Source organism: Anser cygnoides, chromosome 5, assembly GCF_040182565.1.
Source record: "Anser cygnoides isolate HZ-2024a breed goose chromosome 5, Taihu_goose_T2T_genome, whole genome shotgun sequence".
Taxonomy (NCBI): Eukaryota; Metazoa; Chordata; class Aves; order Anseriformes; family Anatidae; genus Anser; species Anser cygnoides.
This window is the reverse complement of record NC_089877.1, coordinates 38,492,761-38,503,630: the sequence shown is the minus strand read 5'-3', so window position 1 is coordinate 38,503,630 and position 10,870 is coordinate 38,492,761. Positions and strand designations below refer to the sequence as shown.

General features: G+C 47.0%; 1 long non-coding RNA gene across 2 annotated transcripts in view; it reads left to right on the top strand.

Annotated features, from left to right (window-relative positions):
* Positions 1 to 10,413, top strand: part of LOC106042622 (uncharacterized) — a 44,399-nt gene extending 33,986 nt beyond the window's left edge. For both annotated transcript variants that reach the window (XR_010831807.1, XR_010831806.1), the window contains one exon: positions 8,213 to 10,413. This is a non-coding gene — a long non-coding RNA (uncharacterized lncRNA). The remainder of the gene's footprint in view (positions 1 to 8,212) is intronic.
* The last annotated feature ends 457 nt before the right edge of the window (positions 10,414 to 10,870 follow it).

Here is a 10,870-nt window from a genome sequence, read left to right as displayed (position 1 = left end):
GTATGGAAAGTCAGGTAAATAATCATGTAATGATGGATGAACATCAGTGGGTAGATGGATGGGTAGGAGAAAGAAAATGTTGATGCTGCGAAAGTGTATTTGAGTGGATGATATGTGAGTTGTAAGGTAGCACCTAGTCTGGAGTATGAAGCTGGATTGGTATGTTTGAAAAATACCTATGTAAAATATCGTGAGCCTGGTTAACAAGATGTAGGAGCTTCAGTTAATCATCCTGTGTGTGGAAGTGAGCATCTTGGGGGAACTGAAAGAACAGCAAAACGTAAGTATTGTTGAACGTGACCAGCTGCTCAGGAAGGGGCTGGAACATAACTTTGTCTATACATGTAGAAATCTTATTGCATTTCTCTTAAGAAACTGGTAAGGGTAGCAAGGGTCAAAATAGAATGTGTGGTAGCCAAAATAATCTTGGTTATGAGTTTCTAGCAGTGGGGCTCTTCCATAGGCTCCCCAGACTCATTTAGTGTGTTGTAGTGGCTTTGATTTCTCAGGTATAGATCAAAAAACCTCCGGAAAACATTAGTAACAGTGGCTGATGGATTGTTGTTTCAGATGGTACTTCCTACTTCAGTCACTTTTAGCATTACTTCTTCAGAAGAAGAAACCAGCAAGCTGTAGAAGGGCTGGTGATCCTAGTTGGTAAATTTTTAAATGAAACAGCAGGGTAAATAAATATATACCTGTAGCTCAGATGTACCTCTGCTGGGTAGGTGTGAAGAGTCTTAAGACCCAAGACTGAAGGATATGCATGGATTTCCTAAACAGTCAAGCAATCAGCTTCTGGAGCTGTTAGTTAACAGCAAAAATCAGTTGTGTTTTTTTGTTTGTTTGTTTTTTGGTGTGGTGGGGAATCATATGGTGTTAGGCTCATACAATGAGATGGAATTTAATGATCCAAGAGCAAGCTCCTGGTCTCATGGCCCTGAGATGAGATGTTTGCAGCTGTGCAAGTTGTATGGTGAGGATGGAGGCAGTGTTCATACTGCTGTGTATGATGGGGGAGATGAAAGCAGAGATGCACAACTAAAATCCGCTGGGGGGCTTGGCTAAATGTTGCATGCTGCAGTCATTCCCTAGCCTCAGGCAGCGGGGCAAGCTCAGAAGTGTCTCTGACTAGCAGCTGTTTTGTAAATACATGGGGCCTGCAGCTCTACTGTAGCTCTTCTCAAGCCCCTGTTTGTCTCGGTTTGCTGTGTGACTTGGTACCCCACATCTGAGATGGCTGTACGTGCCCCCAACATGCAGCGGCTGTTTGAAGTTGGTCTCATCAGGTCATACGAAGATGAAGGCGCTTCTTACAGAGAGCGCTTTGTTCCCCCTTGGCTCACTGCGGTGGGACTTTCCCTCGGGGAGGGGGTCTAGGAAAGCAGTCCCTGCTGGGGGAATTGGGGGAAGGTGTCTGGCATTTGCGGTATCTTCTGGGTTTTGCTGAGGAAAGTCTTTGCTTCAGTGCGATGCAGAATGCTAGAGGGAGCCATTAGCAAGTCACTTTTTGGGCTTGTGGTCCATGTTGATGTCATTGTTTATTCACATATCAACTCATTTGGGGTGAAGAAAGATCTCACTCATGCGAGTGCAGCATGCTCCGACCAAGGAGCGGTCTGCTATGTGTTTGTGCTGTGTTTGCATTTTAACTTCTTGCACTAATTTTTCTTAAGAGGTTTCTATTCTTCTCTGCTCCATTTCCTCGTTCCTCGAGGAACGGCTTTAATAAAATGCATGACCCAGAGTCAGTCCTAGATAGAGTGACTCTGGCTGCACTCCATGGAGGCCTTCATTCCTCATGGACTGTTAGCGTGGAGCGTGACAAAGATGTCTGTCACAGTGGACTGGTATGCTCCTGGCAGCTGCTGCTGGTGGCTGCCATGGCTTGGATCAAGTGCTTGTTCTGCTGTCTTTGTGCATCTGTGTCTATTGTGAAAGTGTCTTCTGCGTACTTGAGTGACAGTCAAACCGCTCATTAACATGTCCTAAAGAGTTATGGCAAGGGGAAGACATTTCGTGGGAGCATCCATCTTTTGGGGGTTTTCCTGAGCTCAGCTTGTAGCATTGCATCACTTGTGATTGTCTTGTAGCATTATTATATCCCCACATCGATTCATCAGAGTCTCTCTTGGTGTGAGTGCTTGGTTCATGGTCAGCCTTCTGCTGGAAACCGCTTTGAAGGTGGACAGAAAGCATGTGCCAAGTATCCAACTCTATCAGTTATTGCTGATGGGCTGAGAGGGGCTGCTGTGTAATTTTCCTACTGTACCTAAAGCTGTTGTGGATTTCTGGCTTAGCCTTGAGTGAGGAGGGTGTTCTCAAGCACATGCACTGAGATAGGGCAGGACCTACTGGCTTGAAATATGCACCAAGTTCCTCAGTACCAAGGAACCGAACAGACACAGCAGAAGACATGGGGTGTTCTACCGGCTTGTTCAGCTAACAGCTGGGACTGCGTTGCCTACAAGTAGGTTGTGATTATGTCCAATGGCTTGAGGTTTCAAGGGAACTTAGCTTTTATGCTGTTGGTCTCCAAAGAGATATGATCATATGCCCTATCTTTTTTTTGGGGGGACAGTGGTCATTCCTAATGCATATCACAGTGCTGAAATCCAGGCATGCTGGTGGGAATTCCAAAACCTGCTGCTTCTCACCAGGTCAGCAGCAAGTCACAGGAGCATGCTTCTGGTCCCCCCTCTTACACACACAGAGTGGTGTTCTCCAAACCAGATTATTTTGGGCATTTTCCTTGCAGGTCACTCCAGGCTGCTTTTGATGCAGTTCTCTTCTTGCTTTTCAGCTTTGGCTTTGAATAACATCAAGTTTGCAATTTTCATGGTCTTTGTAGGATGTCACATTACTGCTTGGCCCTTTTTACACTAATAAATAATTTCCTCAATGTTTCTTTTTCCCCTTAATTGAATTTTACCTGAAAGTTAGCAGTTGAAAAAAGTGGGTATGTATACTTATACAAAGGACAGCAAAAGATATTATCGATAAACTTGCTAACTGTTCTCCTCATGCTGAGGCTGTGTGAGCAATACTCTGCTTTCAACAATGAGGGTTTGAGTATAAAGTCCCAGAACAGACTGTGTTCTGCCAAAACACTGAAATGTGGAATCTGCTCCTGCCAGTTACTTAAAACATACAATATTTCTTTCTGCGTCTTTGAGCTTTATACTATCACTCATTGTCATGATGTGGGATCTGATTCAATCCCAAATAGCTTGGCAGGTCTGGAATCCCTGGCTTTTCTTCACTCTCAGGTTATAGTGATGCTGCTTGGGGAATGTGCTACATGGAGTAAAAGTCGCCTACTGCCTCCTGTAAATCTGTCTTCAGTTGTGATGAAAGAGATGCTTTCATTTTAAGTTCCTGTTTAATAAAGCTACTCTGTCGTGGTACTACGTGGGACACCGCTGAAAGAGTTAAGCAGCTTTGAGAACTCACTGAGATCTGAATTCTAGGTTGTTCTAAGTCACTAATTCTAGGCCACTAAAAATGGCAATTGTTCTGAATAATCTGATAATGTTCTCTTCATTTGTGTTTCTTTGTTTCAGGGTGTTGTCACTCCTCCATATCTGTCTGGAAGTGAGGTAGTGGAAGGACTTCTGGAATAATTCAAAACTTTTCCTTTGTTCTTTATCCTACATCTTTGGCCCATGTGGGTATATGCTTGAATGCCCAACCCTCTCGGAATGCAATGGGAATTATTCTCCTCTTCCCTCCTCCCACTCACAGAACTTGGGCATCTAAGGCTGGGAATTGAAATTTTACTGAACTTTCTTTTTAGCAGCATACATCTGGGCTCTCAAAATAGGATGAGCAGAACAGGCTGATGTTCTCGGTGCCAGGGAAACATTGTCTCTGGGAAGGAACATAAAGCATGTGGTAAGTGCCACAAGCAGCTAGAAGATCAGATGGTTCCTATGGCATTCTCTTAGGAAATACTTCTCATAACTTGATTCAAAGGAATATGTCTTTGTTACTTGGAGCAATCTGATATCTCTTCTGACCTGTCTGGGTCTTTAAAAGCTCTGATATTCCACCTGTGTGTGAGGGATGGGAGGTTGTTAACCACTTTTGGTTTGTGCAGCATTCAAGCACAGTCAACCCTTTTTCTCTTTAGTTTCTCTCTGAAACCACTGCCTCCACCAGATGTGCCTCAAGTCCTCTGTTTTTATTCCATGTGCCCTTGGGCTTCATGTTGGTCAAAGGTTTCGGAGTTCAAAAGGCAGACCTGTGTCTAGAAAACAAACTTGTTAGCTGGAACCAGGATTTTCCCCTGCCTTAGATCAGTTTTGCACGGTAGTCCCTTGCTATGGATTTATGCTGGAGGACTGGGTTTGGGGAACCTTTTGGCCTTTGCACTCGCATCACTAAGAATTTCCTTGTGGAGTGCTTTCAGGAGACATAACTGCTTTTTGGTGTTCTTACCTGATTGTGCGACTGGAACACAGTTTTTGTAGAAGGGGGGAAATATAAGAGGAGCACTCTGATTTACAAGTGCTCTTGGCTCTTCTGGACATGAATTTGGAGTTACTGCATCCAAACACTTCACTGCTTGTCGGTGGAGCAAAGGTAGCTGAACCCCAGCTGTGAGGATGTGTGCATTAGCTTAGCTCCCACCAAAGCCCCTTTCCTCATAGTCCTCTGCAGCTTTGCACTAGGCCGGGAAGATGTTAGAGCTCCTATCTGGTTCCCTTGCTTTATGGGACTGAGAAACTCTGCCACTGATGCTATATGTCAGCTCACTGCAAACCTGAGACTCTTTTTAGCTTTGCTAGATGAAGGAGAAGGCAGTCTACAACCTGCCAAGAGACAGTGTGAGCTGTCTTCAGAGTTTTGACTGTTTCTCCTCACTCAGGAAAACATACAGTATGGACAGACAAGGGGGAGACATGGATCTCATAAAATATATCTCCCCTTTGGCTTGGATTATAATAACAAAATGTCTGAGTCACCACATGGTACATTGATATGAAGCAACTGCCTGCAGAAAAACCAAAGCCATGCATTTTTTTGAAAAACGAGGGGGAAAGAAGAAGGAAAAAAAAACATTTATTTTCATTCTTTTGGCTAGCCTAATTTTCTTCTATTTCTCATTAACCTTTAGAAAATAAAGCTAGCTTTCTTGAGGGAAAATAACACTTCTTTGCCTTACCCCACTAGAGCTGCCCTTCAGCAGCCAAATTTAGCTAAAGGCATGCAGTGGTTTCTTGGCCTACTGAGTTAAGTCTTACTTCTGGTCTGCAGGGGACCTGCCTTTAGGTCCCACAAAAGCTATTGCTGAGACTATGGAAAATTGTCCATCGTTTGGGCCGGATGCAAAGCCCCCTGGAGGCCACTGTAGCCACTAGAAATGCTGATGAACTGTGGCATAACCCTCTTGTTCGTGTTGATTGTTGTTCAGATCCCAAGACCATGAAGAGATACCAGATCCCTTCCAAAACAAAAAGTGTGGAGTTCCTCTCTAACCTCAACCTTTGAAGTTGTTTATATAAGCTCTCTGCCCCCTAAGGAGAAGGGGATGGGTATCCCCAGAGGTTCATTTGCCCCAGCTTACACAAAATGTCCAAGATAACTTCCTTCCATAGGCACTGTAATTTCTCCAGAGGTTATAAGGAAGACTAGCTGACTAGCATCGATGCGTACTTCTGTCAGCTAGAGATAGATATCAGGAATGCCTTACAAATGTGGTGGCTTCTGTAAGTGGTTTCTCTTGTATTTTACAGATCGCAGGTCTCCTTATCTTGTATGTTGACAAACGAATATGGATTTTGAAACTCCGGCTCCTTTATCTCCAGCTAACCACAGATTTGTGTAATGTGTGGCTGGATTTTCATCTTGGGCTATACAAAGTCAGTGGATTAATGCCAGCTGCTCACGCTGAGGCTTCAAGTAGGCTTAAAGCTTTAAAGGAAGCCATTAGAAATGTGAAGTATAACTGAAACTGTATAAAGGAGTGTGTATAAGTCTATAGCTCGTGCTCCAGACTGTCTGTTTAGAGAATTTCTATTTTCACCAGAGCAAAGCAGCATGGTTTTTGACATGTATAACCTGGAAAATTGGGAACATAGTAAGAAGTGTGCCAAAATGGCACTTCAGTTATATCACTTGACACTAGTACTAAGCAACTGTATTGGCATAGCAAGAACATAGTGGGCCACTTCTGGGGAGGCCCTGGAGGATGCAGTCTAGAACCAAGATGTGACCTCTGTTAGCTTCAAATCTGGCCTTGTCTGGTGGCCGTCAGTGTTACAAAAACAAATAGTCTGTGCATGTGTAGTACTTAATCCTTCAGATGTGTTCCTGAAGTAAATGTCTGCATGGCCAACCGAAGATGTGAAGAAACATTTGGGCTAGCTCATGTACTAGGACCATCAGTCATGTTAATGTAAAACCCTCCCTGAGTCCAGTAGGGCTTTAGAGAGGCAACTATAATGATGGCTGTCCCCATCTTTTCTCAAAGAACAAGGAGCAGAGCTCATTAGGACTCTTTCAGTGAAACAAGTTTTGTCAGGAGTCACAGATCTTCCTTCCTGCAAGGGAATATTTTGACCTCAAGGATTTTAGAGAGAGGCAAATGGAAAAGGGCTGGCATAAGTTATCCCATCCCATGGGCAGCTCACCAGCCAAGCCTTCTGTGCTTGCTAGGTAACTTTTTCCAGGCTGTGGAATTTCATAAACAGGATTCATCCTATCTGCCTTTCCCCCTCAGGTGTTTGGCATCTAGCCTAAACTAATTGTCTGAAGCCCATCTGTAGTCAGTGGGGTTGTCTCAGTGTGCTTTGTCCCACACAAAAGGATGGGGTGCATCAACCTCTGTTTGTATCTGACTCATTGTATTAAATATTGTATGGAATTTGACTAGTTTACACTAGATACCTAACTTTTGTGCCTTCAAGTAAGATGCATCCCCCTTACTGTGTGCCCAGATCCTATTTAGGGGAAGTTGAGGAAAATGGTGATGGGGGTGGGGGGTCAGGGTTTGTTCTGGGGGGGATGGATGAATGTCAGCTTTCTGTGGGCCAGAAACTTGTCCATGTCTGTGTCTGCATACATACCTAGCTAGCTGAAGAGAGGAATGCAGGTGTCATTAGTAATATGTTGTAACAACAACTTTATTGGTCATCAGAGTTGCGGACATATAACAGATGGTATCATGCCTATAAGCCACTAGATGGTGATCTTTATATATATATTAGCCACGTGCCCAGGTAGGTGAAGACACCACTTTTTTTCTATAAAACTTCCCCCTGCCCCCCTCCCTCCCAAAGAGACCTTCCAGCAAAGAAGGTGAGTGTGGGCCCACTTGGTTGGGACTGAAGCAATTTGCTCTTACTGTAGGAACAGAGTTGTCATTGAGAAAGTGAGATTGCCTTTGGTCAAGGCTTGGGTGAAGAGGAGACTGGTAATCTTGTCCTTCATCTGCACAGCTGCACCTGTTTGGGGTGGCAGGGCCACCTGAAGCATGCTGGTGCCTGTCTGTGGGGCTCAGCCATTGGGGCTCCCCTCTGCAGGGTCGGGATGGGGATAAGGATGGGGCTGTGGGCTCGCAGGTTCAACACCTGGAGGCTTAGTGCGCTCAGATCCCTCATTTCAGCTTGGCTGTGTGGTTACCCTTGGGCAGCAGACAAGTAGCACTGGGTTTGTTTTAATCAAAAGGTAACCACGGCAATATTTGTATTGGAAACCCCACAACGGGGGGGCCTCCGTGCTGATGTTTGTACTTGGATGTGAGGTCCTGGGCAGGTTCTGACGTGGCCTTGGGGTCAGGCTAACGTCAGGTGGGAAGGACCTCCGCAGGCTGTCTGGTTCAAGCCCCTTCAGAGCAGGGCCAAATAAGTTCAGGTTGTTCAGGGCCTTGTCCAGTCCAATTTTGACTCCCCCTGGGGATGGAGACCTCGGCCTCCCTGAACTGCCAGTTCTGGTGTTTGGCTAACCATAAATGTAATTTTTTTTCCTAGTATCTAACCAGGTTTTTCCCCTGTTGTAGCTTGCATCATTCAAGCACAAAACTACCTGTGAGTAACCTGTGCATGATCAATGGAGGGTGTGTGGCAGCAAACTGGTATCTCAGTACCATCAGCCAGTTATTTCTAGAGGGAATGTTCAGCTGGTGTCCGTTACAATTAGGATGCTAAGGATCTCATTCCTCATCAGCCTGTACTTGGAGAGGTTGTTATAGCTCCTGAAATTTTTGCAGGTAGCAGATTTGATGTCCATTTTATTGTACCTTGTGTCGAGGACGGGGTAAGAAGTCCTTGAAGAAGCTGCCAGAGCAGTGGTATCCACACCAAATCTTCATGAGGACTCAGGGCAAAGGGAACTGAGGAAAGCTTTGCAGACAAGATACACATTGCCTCACTTCAGAGGAGCAGCACATGAAGCAGTAAGCACCCCAGGTTTATGGCACTTAACTGACCTGTCCCACCAAGTGCCACCAAGCATGCTGAAGCTCAGCCAGAGCCAGCTGCGGGCTGCTCGCCCCTGTGAGGGGCCTACAGCTGCTGCTTTAAAGTTTGGGCTGTTTCTGGGAGAGGAGGGTATCACTGGAGCACTTCAGAGGACATGTCAACCTGCAGGATGCCTGACTCCTCCTGGTGGGCAAGGTAGCAGAAAGCTGGATGGGCAACCCAAAGAACAGGCTGGCCTGGTCCTTTTAAGGTACACTGCCTCTCTCCAGAGACTTTCCAAATGCACGTCTGCCAAGGTCCACATATAGACATCTATAAAGGAGGGCTTGTTAGCCTTTCCCTGTTCCAAAAAGCTTGCCTCTCCCTTCCCCATGCGAAGATGACTAACCTCATTCCAGTGAGATCACGGTCAACATGACCAGAGAAGATCGAACATAGCCAGACCTATTCTGGAAGGTGAGGACAGGGCCTCAGCCGGCATCCAGGGCCCGTCTGCACGAGGAGGGCTTCCACATGCTTGTGCAGGCTGGGCCCAAACAGCATCTAGCTTGTGCCCTGTGCTGTAAACACCAAGCACCACCCAGCCGTGACTCTGCATTTTCTCCCATACTGTCAAAGCAAAACGCTCGAGAAAGGCACCAGCTTAGCATGAAACTGCCTTGAGCTGAGCGTGATTCCCAGAGCCAGCCAAAAGCCAAGTGTAGCCCAAATCTGAGTTGTGCCAACCCAGAGAGCATCGGCCACTAGATCTGTCCAGACCTCCCTGCTCCTTGCTCGTTCCTCTTGGTTTTGAGGATGCCAGGAGGTGACAAGGCTGGGACTGTTTCTGGACCCTGTGGGTTTTTCTCCTCTCATCATTCCTGAGGTAAACAGCTGTGCTTTGCCAGCTTGATGAGAAATGCCTGTAGCTGCATTTATGCTGGGGACAATGACTGTGCCTGCTGCAAGCTGTTTTGCTCCCCGGTGGACCCCCGGAGATGACTCCCGAAACCTCTGCCTGCGACCTCAGCCCTTCGCGCGCTCTCCGCCGCTGCCTGATGTGCGCGCGCACACAGCGTGTCTCCGCACACACCCCTCTGTTTTTCTTTCCTTTTTGGCTTCCTCTCGCTGTATTGTTTTAAGTTGGTGGCTGGGCTGGGCGCCAGTTTAAATTTCATCTGACTCTCCTCTCCTCCTCCTCCTCCTCTGCCCCCCTGCTCGTCTCCCCCTCCAACCCCAGAAGTGATACTGTTTACTTTCTCTGCTGCTTTCCCAATGCCTTTGTAGGCACTGCGAGGGATATAATCACCAGCTGTTGGGAGCTTTCTGAAACTCCAGCTTCTTCCTCGGTGCCCCTGGGCTAGCGACCTCGCCGTTAGAAATAAAGAAATGCAGCAATGCTCATCTTTAATGACAAGAAAATGCATTTTTCAACATCCTGGGCTGGGGCTCGAACAATCGTGCCTGTTTGCTTCCCTCCCTCATGTGCAGTCACAGGGCTTATATATAGATGGATGGATATCTAGCTGGAAATAATGTATCAAAATAAAAAGAAGTGTTTTTCCCTTTCTTCATTTTGTGGTGCTGCTGGTTTTATTTCCTCGGAGAGGAGGAAGAGCCCACCGTGGAAGTGTCAGCCTCTGAAGGGCACTTTGTCTGCTGGACAAAGCCTCTGCAGCTCCAAGGCGAAGAAAGATTAGAGGATAAAAGTGTTTGCCAGGATCTCGTCTTCCTTTTCTTCTCCTTCCTCTGTGTGTGTGCGTCTCTCCCTTTTGGGGAGGAGGTGAAAGGGAGGTCAAACCGTGCCTACTGACCTCTGCCCCTTGCCCCCTGTGAACCAGGGGGAAGCCTTTGAAGTTGTAAAGTGCCCACAAAAACAGCAAAACCCAACACGCCACTGGCTTTTCCCTCCCCTTGTCCCTGCCGCCAGCTGCCTAATGGAAGGTGACAGTACGGAGGCAGTGAGACAGGGCCTCGGTGTGCAACCCCTCTGCCCTGGCCTGCACTTAATTGGCACTGGGAAAAGCCCACACAGCTGGCCTGAGTCAGGGGGGCACTGGGGAAGGGTGAAAACGAGCCCCTGCCCCCATCTTTAGGTATCTGGCTATCGGTAGGGGATGCCCAGCATCTCTGTGGGTGGCTCCAAGGTGGGCAGCGGAGACCCCCCCTTCCTGGCTGGCATGGGGGTTGAGATGGCTGGAGCGGGCTGAAGGTCACCAAGGTGGCTGGCAAGAGATGGCAGAGGTTCTCCGAGTCACTGGTGGCCCTGGTGTGGCTCCTGCTGGCAGCTCATGGGCCAACACCTGCAGCACCCTAGTGGGGTCCCTCCATCCCTCCTGTAATGTCACAGCTGCAATGGGAGCATCAGAAGTGCTTGCCTCTCCTTCCCTTGAGATGTGGGCTGTTCTGAAAAGCAGCCCCGAAGCCTGCTGCAGGTTAAATTTTATTTATTGTCTCATCTGGCAGTA